This window comes from Herpailurus yagouaroundi, unplaced genomic scaffold (genome assembly GCF_014898765.1).
Source record: "Herpailurus yagouaroundi ecotype Mexico unplaced genomic scaffold, PumYag 190, whole genome shotgun sequence".
NCBI classification, from domain to species: domain Eukaryota; kingdom Metazoa; phylum Chordata; class Mammalia; order Carnivora; family Felidae; genus Herpailurus; species Herpailurus yagouaroundi.
Window position 1 is genome coordinate 29,887,944 of NW_024412421.1, and position 15,890 is coordinate 29,903,833.

The following is a 15,890-nucleotide window of genomic DNA, read 5'->3' on the forward strand; positions in this document are numbered from 1 at the left end:
GAATTGCTGGACTGTCTGCCATTTAATGTTCCTTTTTGTGTCCTTTCTCGCTTACTTGGTGGCCGGATCAGAGCTTCTACGAGAACAAAAGCTCTGAACACAGAGAAGAACATCATCGGTAGACGGTTACCCGTCTTGATGTTAGTGGGCAGATTCTAGTGTTGCCCCAGCCAGGTGCCAGTTGGCCAAAGTCAACTCTTATCTATTTATTTCTGTGGGTTCCTAATTCACCGTGGCCTCTCTTGACCTTCCATAGGCAGCCTGTGTTTCATGGTCATGGACGGAATTTCACTGCTGTATGCTTCACAGAGTATACTGAGTAAATTTCATGTAAGATATGAAACGTTCTCTCTTCCTCTATACCATGCAAATACCGTAAGGCATTTGCAGTTTAGGGAGTGGACTTACTGTCCACTCCCTAAACATCAGTAACCAACAGCCGTGGAAGTGAAGAAGGAAATGGATGAGCTCGTTTGATACTCTTGCTCTGGGAAGCTTGAGAGAAGAGATTCCATTCTGCGAGCAGGAGGCCAGGGAGTTCTTTCTGAGTGAGGATACAGCAGGTTATTTACACTGTATTTGTGATTAGGGGTCATAGAGAGGGGCAAGGACCTGAATTCCAAGAATGGAACAGAATCCAGCTCTCTAAGGAAGTTCAGGGTTTGGAAAACTCCCAGGGAGCAATAACTCAACTGAACTAACCTGATGAACTGTTTTTAAATCAGTTTGAGAAATATAGTCAAACATTGAACAGCTTCCTAGAACTGAAGCAAACGGGCAAAGGTAAGCTTTTATTAGACCTTAGCGGTACGCCCAGAGTGCTGGGCAGAGTGGAAGGCTCAGCTCTATCTGGAAGGGGGAGAGGAAGACTTGCTTTTATTCTCCCCATGAGGAGATTCTCTAGAGCAAGGCATGTTTTCCACCTCCTGGCAATCAGTGATTTGCAGCTAAAATGCTGAACAAATGAAGTTAACTCAATATACTGAAGACCTACTGTGTGCCTGTTGGTATGTGGGGGCTTGTCCCTATCTCATCTCATGAATCCCTTCCCACCATCCTTCAGGGAAGAGATCGTCATTCCCCGTTTTTCACAAGATGAAAGGCAGTCTCTGGGAGGTTAGAGAAGTTCTCACGGTCGCATGGCTTTTAAAAAGATGTGGATTCAAACCTAGACAGCTGATTCCAGATGGGAACTTTCTTCAGCCCAGACTTATACTTCTAAAAGATATCAGGTATCCTGAGATGATCCCATAAAGGACCCCATGATATCAGGTTTGAGGGATAAATTGTCCTCTCGCCATCCATTTTCAAGCAAGTATGCTAGAGGGGAAGTTGTGTCCGGGGGAAGAAGGAATGGTAATGATAGTGACAGTAAGCTCTTGTTGAGTTCCTACTATGTACTGTGACAAATGGTCTGCATGACCTACGAGCCCCTGAACTGGTTACAGCACTGTCTCTATTTTTCTATTTGGGAAACTCAATTTCAAAATTTAATTTTTTAAAAAGTTTATTTATTTTGTGTGTGTGTGTGTGAGAGAGAGAGAGAGAGAGAGAGAGAGAGAGGGAGAGAGAGAGAGCTCCCAGGGAAGGGGCACAGAGAGAGGGAGAGAGAGAATCCCAAGCAGGCTCCACACGGTCGGCACTGAGCCCAGGGCAGAGCCTGAATCCATAAACTGGGAGCTCGTGACCTGAACCGAAATCAAGAGCTGGACACTGAAGTGACCGAGCCACCCGGCACCCCTCAGAGTCTACTTCCTTGTTCAAATTCAGCTAGCTAGCGCTTCACGGAGTAGATCCTGAATGTGACGCTCAAACCAGTGTTTTTAAAACACCGCGCGCAGCTGTTTTCCTGGGATATGACGGGGTGCAGCAGTGGTAGCAATGGCAGTGAACGTGGTGGCATCAGGGTGGCCTAAGCGGGGATGTTGTTGCTGTTTCTGGTGGTCGTGGGAGGGGTGCGATGATGTGAACGGTGGCGGCAGGGTGGCTGAGGGTGGGACGGTGGTGACAACGGAGGTGGCGGTGGAGCGGGTGTTGGGGGGATGGAGGTGATGATGGTGGAGGTGCCGGTGACGGGAATGGCAGTCCTGACTGTGGCGGGTGGGGTTCAGAGTGTTAGCGACGGCGGCAGCCGTGAGGATATTGGTGGGGGTTGTTAATTTCTGCGGCCTCCTCTGGAGAGTTTCTGAGCAAAAGCGTCTTCTCTTTTCTCTGTGCCCGGAAGAGTTGAGTCACTTTTTCTTCGTAGGTTGGCTTTTCATCCCCCTGCCTCTATTCACTTCCACGCTATTGACAAGATCTGTGGTTGTCCAGGAGCCGCTGGGGAGAGACAGACCCCGTGACCGTTTCCCCGAAGGCGGCCTTTGGCCGCTCCGTGCGGGAGCACATGACCCCCTGCCTCGCCCCTGGCACATTAACCAGGTGACTGCCTGCCAGGGCCCGGCCCAGTCCAAAGGGATTTGGGATTCAGTGTCCCAAACAAGGCACTGATTAGCTGGTAATCAGGCAGCGATTAGCAGATCGGGTCACCCGCAGTTCAGTGCCCATTGTTCCCTGCAAAGTCCCGGGATGTTTGCCACGCGGCCAGAGAGTCTGAATGTCTGAGGATCCCAACGCCTGCAGGTCTGCTGTGCGAGAGCTGTGATTAGGGAAAAATCCTCTGTTCCCCTAAGCCCATCCCCGCCGAGGAGGCAGGCGCTGTGAATCCCCTCTGCCGATTCACACAAAAGGCTCTGGGGGAAAGAATGGCCTGCTTAAGAGCCCAGCGGTGACAGGGAGGTGAGGCCCCAAGGGTACCCTGAAGAACTAGAAGCAAATGAGCACATTCCTCTTCATGCACAGTGTTGAGAGAGCGCGCACAGTGGAGTCGGGTACGACTCGGTCCAGGCTGGGATTCTGCTCCGGTCTTGACGCGTGACCGTGGACAAGATATTTAACCTTGAGATTTGGTTACCTCGGATTTTAAGATGATTAAGAAGAATACTTGTCTCTTAGGGTTGTTGGAGGGGTAGGTTTGAAAAATGAACGTAAACCAGCTAATACAGTCTCCAGAATAGAGCAAGCGCCCAGTAAATGTTGTCACGGGTACCGTCGGTCAGAGGAGAAACATCATCATTATGTAAAGTACTTTATTTAAAAAAAAAAAAATGCCCAGTAACATCACCTCTAAGATGAGGCCAGCGCCTCCTGTGCGGGCCTTCATAAAGATGAGGTGGGGACATTCTTAGAAAGCATTCCACCCAGGGCCTAGTACATTATTAGCACTCAAAAAGTGACAGAACAGCGAGGCTAATCATCATTATCATTTTCTTAAAGGGAAACGTAAAAGGATTTGTGCAGCATACCTCACGACGTTGCAGTACATTCTCATGAAAAGTCAGAGCGTGATTTTGAACTAAGAGGGGATCAACGAAATGATTCGTGGAGCATTCGTGTCAGTGGGTCCCACACAGGTCTGTGATCACTGGGTCCTCGAATCATCTGGAGATCTTAGTAGAACGCGGCTTCTGATTTTGTTAAGTCTGGGGGGAGGCCCAAGGCTTTGCGTTTCTAGTGAATTCCCAGGTGATTCCAGGGTTGCGGTCCATGGGCCCCACTTTGAATAAACAGGATATGCGTTTTTGTGATGAAGAAGTATGCAAACGTGTACTTCTATACAGAAAACCTTCCTAGGCTGTCCTCAAGTGCCGGCATCTGTAAGTGAGGGACTGCAAATCCTTTCTCCCCCCTCCCCCCCTTCACTCAAATGTTCTATCTTTCTCAAAAATTTAATCATGAACATGTAAAGAAAACATTAAAAAATGCGATACATTTTATCAATATAAAAAGATCTCCCCTTTCCTTAAATCTTGTCCCACGGCCACATTTTCCAGCACATTCCTTGCCAGGTCTCTGTGCCTGATGCTCCGATTTTCTCCTACAGCCACACTAGGCCTTCTCAGCGGGTGAACCGCAAAGAAATCACATTATTAACACACACGCATTCCGTAGGCTTCGACTCTCTGAGGCTAAGGTGGGTTCCAGCTCCGATACAGCGGCTGGCCAGGGTTCGAGGCCCGGAGGCATGCAAGCCAGCCAGGTGCAAGATGGACAGCTATTCACTCAGAGGAACCCAGAGAGTTCTGAAGGCTGATTCTGGCTGCACGCGGAGAAGGCATCCCAACCAACATGGTGGGGTGTCTTCAGGAACTGGAAAGAGCTCAACAAAGTCCATCCTACCACAATGACAGATTCACTGGCCCCCCCTCTAAGGACTGGGATGAGGGAAAGATCTCCAGGATCTAAGGGTGGGTGGGACTAAGATCTTTTCTTCCTTTTGAGAACTCTCCCGTTACCCCCACGTCCCCCACCCCGCCAGCAAAGAAGAGAAAAATTGGGTATGGGAGCCCAATATCTCCTCCTTAACAGACTGTTACGGTCTCGGAGAGGTTGCCAGGGTCTGAATGAGCACAGGGAACCCGGGTTGAATTCTAACCTTACGGTTTAATACCTAAACGGCCTTAACTGGATCCATGGCTCCGTTTTGGCCCATGGGCAATGGGAACAGCAGCGCAATAATATCTTTAAGGTTAGTAATTCTGTAGCTAAGAGATCCTAGCCGCTGGTCGGGCACAAAGCAGGTTCGCTTATGCCCATGCTAATAAATGTTATGCTTTGTATTCAGGATTCGCTGCCCTTGTCACCATAGCATACACCTGTGCCTATCTGGAAGAACCCCCAGCCACCAGGAAGTCCCTTTGACTGGCCACCCCCCTCCCCCATCACCGTATCCGTTCATAGGTCAGTCAGACGTCGGGGAGAAACAGATGGCGTTCTCAGACTGGGTAATAGGAGGAGAGTTTAGTCAAGGACTTTTCACAGGGGTGAGGACAGGGTTTAGGAAGTCCGTAAAGGAAAACATAAGGCCCCGGGGCTAGCAACACCCAGCTCTCCTCACGGCTTGAAAGGCCAAGGGGAAGAAGCAATACAAGAGCCCAGAGAGGGGAGCTGTGTGGAGAATATCGCCCGACAGGGGCAGGGGCTCTGGTCTTTATTGGGGGGGAGGGGGCAGCCAACTCACCAAGGACGGGGACACTAGGCAATAAACCCAGACCCCTCTCTTCCTACCTTCCTAAGCCTGCTTATGCTCTTACCTTGGTGCACTTTTTCCTCTGATCGCTTTCCCCTGAATCCTTTCTGACCCTACTGGGTGGCTATTTTATGGGCTCAGTTACACGCTCGAGAGGTGAAAATGACTTTTCCAAAGGGGCCACCATGGCGACAGCAATGCAAGATGTACAACCCAGAGACAGAACATGTGGAAAGTGAGATCTATCTTAAAACGGATCTGCAAACCACCATTCTGGGACCCTCCATCCTGGATATCCAGTCTCACTGGTGAGCTAACCATGAAACTCACTGAAAGATTTCCAGAAGCAGACAACTCCTAGAAGAAGAAAGATTCTTCCCAAGTTTTGATGGAACAAGATGATGGCTCCATTCTGTGGAACCCAAAGGGAAATCAGATGGCAGGAGAAGCCATTGCTGTCGCTTTCCAGCAGGTTGAGGGAGGAGTTGTCCCCAGAAGTGTTTGGAAGGAGGACAGTGATCTGGAGGGGCCCCTGGAACACTGTAGCAACTCTGTTGATACAAATCTGACCCTCACTTCATAAAAGCTTCTAGACAACCCACCCTATCACATCCCTCCTTGGAGCTCACACATTCTTTTCGTGTCTGACATTCATTAGTTTGTATCAATTCTCTATATGAATAAATCACTTCCTGAGTAAATGGTTAAATCCTTGAGGGCGGGAAGGTGCTATACTATAATGATAACACCCTGTGCTTTAGGACTTGTGAAGGTTTAGGGGGTGCCTGGCCGGCTCAGTTGGTGGAGCATGTGACTCTCCACCTTGGGGTTATGAGTTCGAGCCCCATGGTGGGTGTAGAGAGTACTTAAAATTTTTTAAATCTTTTTTTAATGTCTATTTATTTTTGAGAGATAGAGGCAGAGCACAAGTGGGGGAGGGGCAGAGAGAGAGGGAAGCACAGTATCTGAAGCAGGCTCCAGGTTCCTGAGCTGTCAGCACAGAGCCCAATGTGGGACTTGAACCCATGACCCATGAGATCATGACATGAGCCGAAGTCAGATGCTTAACTGACTGAGCCACACAGGTGCCCCAGAAAAAATTTAAAAACCTTCAAAAAAATTCCTGAAGGTTTAGAAAGATAATATATACAACATCTTTAGCATGTAACTAACTGGCCACACACAGAAAGTGATGGATAGATAGATTTATGATTATTAACTATTCTTCTATTCTTTATATGCCTCACCATGCTGAAAATACACCCTCATCTCTCTCTCTCTCTCACTCTCTTTTTCTCTCTCTCTCTCTCTTTCACACACACACACACACACACACACACACACACACACAAGCACAAAAGAAACTCCGCTTTCTTCTGCACCTTCTGTGGGCCATTTATTATGTAGAACTTCCCATACATTATCACAGTATTTCTCCAACTTTCTTACACATGGAAAGTACATTAAGGTATGGGGGAAAAAAAACATGACACATTCTTTTATGTATGACACTATGGAAGACTAAATTTCGTTTATTTAGAAAACACAATTCTGTTTAACCTCCTAACGCGCATTGCTCCTACGACACGATAACACAAATCAAATTAATAATTTAAATGCAAACAAAGCTACAACATATTTAAAATTCAGGCTAACAGTTTGAATTAAATGTGACAGATTACACAGTTCTGGCAAGACTGGCTCAAAACTTGCTGTGTAAAAATGTTACGGGAGGCTGGAGTATAGGTACATGTTCAGCTTGCCCTGCCTGCAGAGGGTGATGGGTGAAATACGTTATCACTGCTCCCCATTTCTACTGGGAGATGGGAAGGAGCTTGCATTAATTTTGTAGCAAAGCATGATTTTGAATTTATTTCCCTTTTTTTTTCTCTTCTCATTTGTGGAGTCCATGAAATTAGTATTATACATGCCACCTGGTTTGCAATCATTGGCTTAAAACATAGTGGCATTGCTTAACTATAAAAGACTATCCAGGTAACCCAGAAGATGCTTTATCAATTTTACTTTAGAATGAGAACACAAGAGTCAAATATCTGGGCAGAGAAGAGGCGCCTGGGTGGCTCAGTTGGTTAAGCGTCTGACTCTTGATTTCGACTCTGGTCGTGATCTCATGGTTCATGCTCTGAGTCGGGCTCTGCACTGATGGTATGGAGCCTGCTTGGGATTCTCTCTCTCTCTCTCTCTCTCTCTCTCTCTCTCTGTTCTTCTCCCACCTCACTCTTCCCTCTCCTTCTCAAAATAAATAAATAAACATTAAAAAAATTGGGCAGAGAAGATGGCTTTAATGCCCTACCACTGTTACATGGCGCATGGCATAGGGACCTTTAATCTCAACAGCTTGGGTTTCTATTTTCTGTATGAGGACATTGAGGCTCGGGGGGGGGGGGTTCAGTCACCTGCCTAGGTTCATACACCTAGTACGTGGTGTAGTGAGACTCAGATCCAAGCCTCTATGTCTCCACATCCAGTCGGTTTTGTTTGGTTTTGGTTTGGTTTTTAATAAACTCTACCCCCAATGTGGGGCTCGAACTCATGACCCTGAGATCAAGAGTCACAGGCTCTACTGACTGAGCCAGACAGGTGTCCCTCCACATCCCGTCTTTTGATTACATTGAACTATCCTTTCGGTGTTATTGAGTGGCTAATGCTATACTGATACATATTGGTGGTGAGGGATTGGGGAGGGAAGTGTTGAGGAAGAGATAGAAAATGAGAAGGGATGCCTGGTCAGAGATGGTGACGTAAACCCAGTCCACTGTGGTCTTGCAGTGGTGGTTAGATCCAGAGCAATGGGGAGTTCGAACCATCTGGAAGCCGGGTAGCCATACAGATGAGGCTGTCCTCTGCACACTTCAGGTAGGGCTACTCCTGCCATCTCCACATCTGGCTTAGCAACAATCAGTCCATGAAGAATTGAGATGCATGAAAGGAAAGTTCCAGGTTGTCCCTAATCATATGATTGATGATCCTCTTTCCAGGTATCTGCTGCTTCCTGCCTTGAGTCGGCTGCTGGATGTCCTTTCCCAGAAATGTTCGTGTCGATCCTTTTGGGTCTTCACAGAGTTATGGGAATGGCAACCCTCAAGACCATCCACGTTCTGTTGGGAGAGCACAAATCTGGGGCCCTCTGCCTCCAGGAATGGAGAGGGGCCCTGGAAGAAGTGCTGTCGATGGGTGTTCTCATTGGGAAAGCCATAGGAAGGTACTGCTCATCCTTCAAACTCCAAGTGTCCAGAATTTAGGGAATGGATACATTCAGGTAACTAACAGGCAGATGTGATAAACTCTCCAACAGGTTAATGATGCTCAATACAATTTTTCTGCGGCTCACAATCCTGACAATACGGATGGTCTGCTACTATAATTCTACTTTCCCTATAGAAAAGTTAATGTTCTGTTATTTTGGGATGTCAAATTGAGTCATGTGAAGTTTCAGAAATCACACACACACACACACACACACACACACACACACACACACACCCCAGGTAAAGCCATAACAAAAGTCCCTTTTGCCTTTCATATATTTTGAGGACAATGAAACCATTCAATCAGTGCCCAAAATGATAATTATCTTTTTGGACACATGACCTCATATTCCCAATCTATTAAGCACACAAAATCTGAAAATGAGTGGTATTAGTGATTCCACTGAAATGGATACAAGGGAATTGAAATAAAATAAAGCCTGCCTTAGTTTTGTAATCCCCAAAGGAATAGGTACTGAGAGGATGGCTGACTTAGGACCCTTAGAAGAAAAGAAGAACACAGAAAACTAAAATAGTGGATGCATGTGGTTTTTTACTTGCTAGATGCCTGAACTTCATTGCTTCAGGTCACCTCAATTTGGGGTGGAGGTGGGGGTGAAATGTTGACTCAGGTGTGGGTAGCAATTATGATGGCCTATGACCAAATTCCATGTTAAAGTGATTGGTTCCCCAACCTCCCCACAGTGTTTATTGCTGTTGTTGTCAAGATCCTGGAGAGCCATTAACATTCTGCTAGCGGAGCCAATCCACAGACTGGTTACCTACATCAGAAACAACTCCTGCAGTCCAGACTCCATTCTAGGGGCAACCTCATCTTGAATTTCAGAACCCTCTTTGTCTAGAAACGTGGGTGCCAGTTGCACCCAGCTGGGGTGTGTTAGAAGATGTGTTGCTCTCACAAACGATTCACTGATACGGACCCATCAGTGATCCAGGAGAGAGGACAGGCATCTGGCATCTCTCCAGTGTAGGGTCAGCACTCCCCCCAGTCTTTCTGGGACACTTCCCGCACAGAAAAGGAGCTGTCACCTGTTTGAATCTTAATTTCGTATTGCACCATCCATAGTTCCCAAAGTCATTGCTGTTAGTTCTCCTAGAAGTCCTAGAAGTCGGTTCTCAGGCAAATGGAAACCTTGGGCGGGCCCCAGAAGTTCTAAGGTGGGAATGCTGATCAAGTGTCTCGATTGCCATCCCTGGACCTCTCTGAGGCCCCCATTCTAGCCCCCTGGAGACCCACATTAAAAATGCTTCAGAGCAGGAAGGCTGGTTGATGGATTAATCAATCAACCAACAAGTATTTACTGAGAGCACCTAATTTTTACTCAGCAAATGCTGACTGGAGCGGATGGTGCAGTGACAGGTAATGGAGGACTTTTCAAAGTCAGACAGAGGACGTGAAAATGATACTCAGCTCGCCACGTACTCATTCGACAGTTAGCCGTTGAATACCCACGCATGAACCGTGCAGTATTCTGGGAGATGGAGGCAAGGAATGCAGATTAAACTTTCATCCCATGGACTTTATAGTCTATCAGAGTCGTGATTTTTTTGGAGTACTGAAAATAAAGATAATGTGTGTTATAATTGGAAAACAGGCTGCTTACAGGCTTATGATGGTCAAGGAAGTGAGCAAATTTAAACTTCAGACTTTTGAGACCTGGAAGGGTATAACCAGGCAGTGGTTTGGGAATCCGTTTTGGGTGGTGGTTGATGAGAGGGATGGAAGCATGTACTGGGTTGGGCAGTGTCTCCTCTCCCCAATTCATGTCTACCCAGAACCTCAGGATGTGACCGTATTTGGAAATAGGGTCCTTGTAGATGTAACTAGTTAAGATGAGGTCATACTGGGTTAGGGGGTCCCTAAACAAATACTCACAAATGACTGGTGCCCTCCGAAGTAGACCTTGTGAAGATATAGACACACACAGGGAAGATGGGCATGTGAAGACAGAAGCAGAGACCAGAGTGACACAGCTAAAAGCCAAGGGACATCAAGGGTTGCCGGCTGTCATCAGAAGCTGGGGCAGAGGTAGGGAACAGTTCTTCTCTGAAGCCCTCAAAGGTAGCACGGCTCTGCTGACTCATTGATTTCAGACTTCCAGCATCCAGAGCCACGAGAAAATAAATTGCTGATGTCTTGAATCACCCGTTTGTGGTAGTTTGTTATGGGAGATGTAGGAAACCAGTGCGGATACTGAACTGGAGTCACGGAGATCACCAGGCTATATGATGGACAAGTCCTGACTCAGGGGGTTGGAGGGGCCTGGTGAGAAAGAATAAGTGTAATTTTGTGTGGTTGCATGCAAGATGATGATTGAAGACCCTAGTCGAAGAAACAGTATCTTCTCAAGCTCGTTTCACGATCAGTAGGCAACCCACAGGAGCATGAACTGGAAACTACTGAGCTTCTGAAGGCTCAGCTCCATTCCTGGGACAGAATAAGAGAGGAAGCAAGTAGAGAGTGAAGGAATCGCTGAACACCTTCCATTCGACTCCACAGGTATTTATCGAGCCTGGCCTGCTTCATGCCCCCAAGAAAGTCAACAGAGCAAATCAGGTGCAGAATGAAAACAGTTCAAACCAAGGGGATCCTGGCGATCACAAAAATAAAGGGAAGGAATTAAAAAAAAGTGCTGAGAAAATTAATAACTTTCTGTTGAAGGGTGGTCAGGCTGTCTTCCGGAGAAGAAGTCATCTAAGCAGGGGTTAGAAGGATTGCTCAGGGCTGGCTGGTAGATAAAGGTGGAGGAGAGAGGAAAGACTCAGAATCTGCTGTCACGTCTGAACGCTCGAGGAGCAGCCACGCCTGACTCCAGAGCCTCATCCAGCACACTGAGGCACACAGAGGCCGTTGAGGGAGTAAATGAATGCATGAACTAATGAAGTGACCCAGAAGCCAAGGGAGGAGATTACTTTGGCAAGGAAGAGAGGATGATGCACATGGTCGAAGGCCAGAGGGAGGCCAAGGAGGACAAAGATGACCACAAAGCAAAGAGCAGGTTGCTGGAAGCTTGGGAAGATCCGAGCTTCAGAAAAGTCCAAGGGAGTCTCCTGGGACTGAGAAGAAAAGAATAAGCAGGAAAAGTCACTTGGCAGGAAAAAATATATATATATATATCAGAAAAGGGTCCATTGGGAGTGTTTGAGGGGCAGATTGTGTCTGAAGGTAGAGGAGAGGGAAATGCGAAGATGTTGGAGACATAGCTCCTCCGGGCCCAGGGGTGGGTGGATAAACGAAGCAGCCAACATTACTAAACACCTAGTCCATGGCAGGCACTGTACTAGCCGTTTTCAAGTACATTGTTCTCTGCACCTGATATCAAAACTTCACCTGAAATGTTAGCTTTAGAAAGAAGAAACTGGTTTTCCTTTAATAATGGGGAACAGGGCAGACAGACGGATCACAGAAGCAAATGGGTTGATAGAGATTTCCTGCTCATTCACCAAATATCCACTGGTTACCTTCTCTGTGCTGGACACTCTGCTAAGGGCCTCAGATACTTAACCCAATGGGAACCTTAGAGAAACCCTAGAATGTTCTGTCATGATCCTCATCTTAGAGATGGGAAAATGGAGGCTGTTCAACTTTTGTCAGATTATTTCCACATATAGGCCATTACCGATAAATCCAGGATCCAAAGCTGAGTGGGTCTGGACTCAGTTCTTCATCTGTAAAACTATGTCTCAGGGTTATTGTCAGGTGGAATCATGGAGAAAGTGCTCAAGAAATGGAAGGTATTGTTGTCCCTCTTTTTTGCCTTTTGGAATGAGGTCTTCAGGTCCTTGCTAGACCTTCACCCCTCTGCCAACATTCTCCATTGCTCTTTGGAGTTGGAGACTTCCCGGAGGCCCAGAAGGGTGTCATAAGCAATAGAAAGTCAAATCTATCTGCTACCTTGGGCCCAAGATGTCTGCTCCTTGCTCCCAGAAAAGAAGCCATGTTTGGGATGCAAACCAAATGCAGAACGTGACCAAAAAGCAAAGGGTGTCTCCAAATGGGATAATGCAAACTGAGACAATAGTTTCACAGATCAATAGGAAACCTTTAAAGGCCACTGATGAGCTAGACTGCAGGGATGCTCCTGTTCTGGAGAAGGAAAATAAAATGGATCAATAAGAGACGAAACTGATACAAAATGGCTGAGATATACTCCCTGCTCCCAGGTGCTCTTTGCCAAGCTGATTCTCTGGTCAGAATTGTTCCTTCCCTTCTTGCCCTCCGTGATGGGGTCCTAAGGTCCCAGCATCAGAGAAACAGGTTGGCAAACAGAATCCTGATAGCAGATGGTGGAAGAAAAGCCATAGGTCTCGTCTCTCTGCTCTGGTTACTGGTTACTACAACCAGGGGCAATTTGCCCGATTACAACCCACTGGGTGTAGGGAGAACCTCAACTCTTCACCCCCCACCCCCCAATCTCATTTATATCATGCATCAGCAGGGTGCTGCATTTTAAAGAGTTTTCTGGTGCAACTGGGGATTCATCTACCAACCGTGTGATCTTGGGCAAATGTCTCACTCTCTCGGTCTCAGTTTCCTTATCTATAAATAGGTGAGCACTGTTGTGATGGAATAGTACATAAGTGACCAGTGTCCTCTTCCTCGTCATGGCCAGTGCCATCAGCATCAGCAGCCCAGCAATTAATACCGAGATGGCTGAATGCCCCCGTGGCTTTGTGGCAGGGGGCGGGTGGTGTAAGGGCCAGAAAGATCTAACTGATTCACTAGCTGGTCTTGAGCAAGTTGCGAATCTCCTCTGATCATCGTGGAAACCATCAGGGACCCAGCGCAACAGCTCTTCTGGTTAGGTGAGGGGGCAGATAAAGCACTTAGCACATGCTGGGCACGTAATGAGGACTCAGTAAGGGCCCCGTGACTTAGGTCTGTGATTGGTTGCCCAGAAGAACTCTTCAAGCTAAAATCTTGGTGAGCCCAGATTGACAACTCAGAGTCCAAGTCAAGAGAAAGACAAAAGGATCCATCTGGGGGAGGGAGAGCAGGTGGAAACCTGCATCGTCTAGCTGGGCGCCGGACTGAGGGAGATCCAGGCAGGCTTAGCACCCTTTGAGAGAAAGCTTCTCACGTCCACCCTCCTCCTCGTTTGTCTTTCTCCTACCGTGGCACAGAGCCCCCACTTTCACTCAGGCTGCTTGGGTGCCGGTAGGCAGTGCAAAAGGATAAAGAGCTTTTCCTCTTGGGCCCCTGAGCACCTCCTTTCAATAGTTGGGAGCTTCCTATCTCCCCACCCAGCCCCTCCATGCCCACCTTGCTGCTAGGTGGCTCCATTCTTGGTCTAGGATCACAAGGGCCAAGATGACCACCCTTGTGCCATACGAACTGTTTCATTCAACACGACCTGAGCCCCTACTGTGTACCAGGTACCATATCGGGCAGCAGGGACCACCAGATAAACCAAAAACAGTCTTTACCGTTGAGCCCATCCTGCACTAGCCAGTTAACTGCAGACATCACATAATGCCCCGTTCCCTACCACTCTCACTATGCCTGAAAGAGACACCTTTTGAGAATCTAAAACTCCGTTGTGTTTTGAACTCCTTATGCTGCTTCTTACATAACCCATAACCTCCCAAAGACACCTCCTTTTTCTCCTTCACCATGATGAGTTGTTTACTTCTCCGCTCATCCCTCCTGGCTTTTTGTCCCGCAACATGTTCTTTCTGGTGTTAACACGGGAATACACTCCCCGCATCTCGTCTCTGCTCCTTGTTGGCCAATTTTCCCCACTGGCAGATGGAGACACTCTCTTTCTGTGTCTCTATTTCTCATGACTCTAGATAAGTGAATACCCAAGAGTCTGGGTGTCCAACTCTGCCCCCCCCCAGCCCCCCAGAGGGGAATCTTATTAGCCTGACAGCCGATGTTCCCTGTGTGTGGTCTGCAGCGTGTCTGGGTGAGGCAGATTGTAAAGAAAAGAGAAAAGGCAAGCCAACCTTTTCCTCCTACTCTCTTACTGACAAGGAATCATTCCACTGCAATGTTTCTTCTGCTGTCCTGTTCTTATCACATGCACAGTGTGGTCCCTCTGAGTTTTCTTAGGTCATTTTAGATTTCCCTTTAGCAACTGCGTCTTCCACAAGGACCTCCTCTTTGAACACAAAGAAAACCTCTGCATGCCGCCTTTCTTTCTTTTTTACCTCCCTCTTCTTTATCTCTTTTTCATGTGCTGATTGCTTGGAAGCATGACAGGGGCTGACATCTGTTGAGTGCCCTACATGCTGGGTGTTACAACATCTTCCACGAATAGAGCTCATGGAGAAGCGATTAGCCTCTGTGTAACAGTGAGGAAACTGAGGCTGGAAAGCTTAAGCCACATGTTGTAGATCACGCATAACTACGTGACAGGTCTCCAAGACTCCGTGCTATCTGTCCTTTGACATTCCCACACATGGATGACATATGCGAATGTATGTGAACCCAGCTGGTTGGGTCCGTATGACTTTCATTATAGACAATGTTTGTTTGATTATTCCTCACTCCTGATCCTCAGTGAGGGCCTTTGTGCTGGCTTTGGAATTACCATCTTCTAGGTGATTCTGTGTTCGAAGTTTTACAACGAAAAGGATATACATTTGGGCCAATCTAGGGCAGGGAGAAGAGCCAGAATGTCTGAGTTCCAATCCCAGAAATCCCTGTCAGATGGCCTCAGGCTATGAGGAACAGTAGGAGCACCTTCCTAGTAGGGGTTGCTATGGGTCTTCTGCTTCTCAGCTGTCCCCTCCTGGGGACTTAGGGTGACGATCACGTGGTCAGTAGACTCCTGCTGGGCACATGCAGTGCTATAAATGGACACTGATGACGTCTTATCTGAGACCTAGCTGCACTCGTTACCTGCGAGAGTCCTGACTTCAAGATAAATCTCTCGACATCACGAAACTTCATTTTTCCTGTTAATAAAACGGAGGTAACACTCTCCATGTTGCAACTTTGCTAGGAGCCTCCGATGAGATAAGCCACGTAAAGCTGCTAACTCAGGCACTTGGTCGTAGCAGGTGTTTTCTGGCTGAATACATGCCAGTTCCCTTCCCTGTGTTTGAGCCAGCTCAAAGCCCTATGTACTCAGGATCCATGGAAGGAACTGGAAGAGGGAGACAAAGAAACAAACAAACTTTGGGGCTGGAGCTGGCTGAAGATCAGCTTCACGGGGCCAGCCAAGGAGTCTCTTATTCTCAGTTCCCACCAAGGGGTGGTCTGGCTTGAGTAACGCACTGAAGTCCACCCCACCCCTTTCCGAGGTGGTCCCCCAACTTCTTGGTGAGTGGCCCTACAGACGTGGCTTCTTTAAGGGGGACGGGGATGTAAAAGATTATTCATGTCTGCATCGGGCTCTCTCTGAGTCACTCCAGAGCCCGTGGTAACTGGAAGAAAACATCCCAGATCAATACCACATTTCCAGATTTCATTAGTTTTTAATAGCCCAGTGCTCTTTTGGAAGGCAGCTTCGGGCATGCATAAGTTTTTGGAGACCAAGAGAAATGTTAAGAGGCCACCTTTTGACTTTGGACTGGAGGACACC

At 47.5% G+C, this 15,890-nt stretch overlaps 1 long non-coding RNA gene across 1 annotated transcript; it reads left to right on the top strand.

Annotated features, from left to right (window-relative positions):
* The first annotated feature begins 1,837 nt into the window (after positions 1 to 1,837).
* Positions 1,838 to 5,843, top strand: LOC121009833 (uncharacterized). The gene is made up of 3 exons (XR_005780854.1): positions 1,838 to 2,622; positions 3,316 to 3,695; positions 3,923 to 5,843. It is a non-coding gene; the product is annotated as an uncharacterized LOC121009833 (long non-coding RNA).
* The last annotated feature ends 10,047 nt before the right edge of the window (positions 5,844 to 15,890 follow it).